The sequence below is a fragment of the Pan paniscus genome, chromosome 13 (assembly GCF_029289425.2).
Source record: "Pan paniscus chromosome 13, NHGRI_mPanPan1-v2.0_pri, whole genome shotgun sequence".
Taxonomy (NCBI): domain Eukaryota; kingdom Metazoa; phylum Chordata; class Mammalia; order Primates; family Hominidae; genus Pan; species Pan paniscus.
The window spans coordinates 47,803,082-47,805,792 of NC_073262.2; the positions used below are offsets into that span (position 1 = coordinate 47,803,082).

At 49.9% G+C, this 2,711-nt stretch overlaps 1 pseudogene; it reads left to right on the plus strand.

Moving 5' to 3' along the window:
- Positions 1–313: 313 nt before the first annotated feature.
- Positions 314–1,725, plus strand: LOC100983380 (E3 ubiquitin-protein ligase ZFP91-like; annotated as a pseudogene).
- Positions 1,726–2,711: the final 986 nt, after the last annotated feature.

Here is a 2,711-nt window from a genome sequence, read left to right on the forward strand (position 1 = left end):
CCCTCTGTCAACCAGGCTGGAGTGCAGTGGCACGATCCCGGCTCACTGCAACCTCCGCCTCCGAGGTTCAAACGATTCTCCTGCCTCAGCCTCGTGAGTAGCTGGGATTACAGGCACCCGCTACCACGCCCAGCTGATTTTTGTATTTTTTTAGTAGAGACAGGGTTTCACCATGTTAGCCAGGCTGATCTTGAACTCCTCACCTCAGGTGATCTGCCTGCCTTGGCCTCCCAAAGTGCTGGTATTATAGGTGTGAGCCACCACACCCGACCATAAGTTTAAAATTCTCATAGTCACATATGGTGAGTGACTAATGTATTGGACAGTGCAGCTCTTAGCTACCAACAATGACCTGCAGGGCACTGAGATCAAAGAGAATTTCAGCAAGATGAACAATGCCCACAAGAGCAGCAGTGATAACAGGAACATTAATCAAACGTCGATCCCCCAAATTCTGAGATCAAAAGATGCATGTCACTTTCATTGAGTCCTATATTTCGATGTACCCTAAATTCTGTTTTTAGAAGTCTGCCTCTTCGGCCAAGGCAGCTCCTGACAAGCCCCCCAACAAAGGCCGTCTGAGGCGGTGGTGGCGCCTGCAGGGACCACTAGCAGCCGCGGGCTGAGGGGAGGTCGGGACCGAGGCAGGGCTGCTGTATCCCACCAGAGGAAGGCCGAGTATCCCAGCGCGGGAGGAGCAGCCCCCCGTGCCAGGCCTCCCGATGTCCCCAGGCAGCAGCCCCAGGCCGCAAAATCCCTACCTCCAGTTCAGGGCAAGAAGAGTCCACGACTCCTATGCCAACAACTGATAAAGATTGCAAAGAAGAAAAAGAGGAAGATGATTCTGCCCTCCCTCGGGAAGTTTACATTGCTGCATCCAGACCTAGCCGGGGATGGTGCAGTAGGAGCAGGACATGTGTTTCTCCTCATGGTGATACAGAGAACACCTGAAGCTCTCGGTGCAAGACTGGTTCATTGCAGCTCATCTGCAAATCAGAACCAAGTACAGACCAACTCGATTATGATGTTGGAGAAGAGCATCAGTCTCCAGGTGGCATTAGCAAGGAGGAAGAAGAAGAGATTAATCAGTGAAGAGGAGATGCCATTCAAAGTTGACCCAAGAGATGAGACCTACAAACCCCTCTTAGAAAGGGAAACCCCAAAGCCACGCGAAAATCAGGGAAGGTGAAAGGAGAGAAGGAGAGGAGGGAAATTAAAGTGGAAGTAGAGGTAGAGGTGAAAGAAGAGGAGAATGAAATTAGGGAGGATAAGGAACCTCCGAGGAAGAGAGGAAGAAGATGGAAAGATGGCAAAAGTCCACATTTACCCAGAAGGAGAAAAAAGCCTGCAACCCAGTATGTCCGTTGTGAGATGGAAGGATGTGGAACTGTCCTTGCCCATCCTGGCTATTGACAGCACCACGTTAAATAGCATTTGTTGAAGAAAAAATATGTATGTCTGCATCCCTCCTGTGGACTACTCTGCAGGCTCCAGAAGCAACTTCTATGACATGCCAAACATCATACAGATCAAAGGGATTCTGTCTGTGAATACTGTGCTCAGGCCTTCAAGAGTTCCCACAATCTGGTAGTGCACCAGATTGTTCACATTGGCGAGAAGCCGTTATTACAATGTGAGATCTGTAAATTTACTTATCGGCAAAAGGCGTCTCTTAATTGGCACATAAAGAAGCATGAGGCCGGGCGCGGTGGCCCATACCTGTAATCCCAGCACTTTGGGAGGTCAAGGCAGGTGGATCGCCTGAGGTCAGAAGTTCGAGACCACCCTGGCCAACATGGTGAAACCCCATCTCTACTAAAAATACAAAAATTAGCTGGGCGTGGTGGTCCATACCTGTAGTCCCAGCTACCCGGGAGGCTGAGGTGGGAGAATTGCTCGAACCCATGAGGCAGAGGTTGCAGTGAGCCGGGATCATGCCACTGCACTCCAGCCTGGGCGACAAGAGTGAGACTCTGTCTCAAAAAGATAAATAATTAAGGCCGGGCACACGCGGTGGCTCACGCCTGTAATCCCAGCACTCTGGGAGGCCGAGGTGGATGGATCACGAGGTCAGGAGATTGAGACCATCCTGGCTAACATGGTGAAACCCCATCTTTACTAAAAATACAAAAAATTAGCTGAGTGTGGTGGCGGGCGCCTGTAGTCCCAGCTACTCGGGAGGCTGAGGCAGGAGAATGGCATGAACCCAGGAGGTGGAGCTTGCAGTGAGCCAAGATGGCGCCACTGCACTCCAGCCTGGGCCACAGAGCGAGACTCCATCTCAAATAAATAAATAAATAAATAAAGTAAAAATTAAAGTCTGCCTCTTAGTCCAGGCACGGTGGCTCATGCCTGTAATCCCAACACTTTGGGAGGCTGAGGTGGGCGGATCACAAGGTCAGGAGTTCAAGACCAGACTGGCCAAGATGGTGAAACCTCGTCTCTACTAAAAATACAAAAATTAGTTGGGTGTGATGGCGGGTGCCTGTAATCCCAGCTACTCGGGAGGCTGAGGCAGAGAATTGCTTGAACCCGGGAGGTGGAGGTTGCAGTGAACTGAGATGGCACTGCTGCACTCCAGCCTGGGTGACAGAGCAAGACTCTGTCTCAAAATAAATAAATAAATAAAGTCTGCCTCTTTATCACTAATGCTGTCAAACAAAATTATGAAAACTGTTTTAAGGAAACATTGGAGAATAGTGAAAAGATTA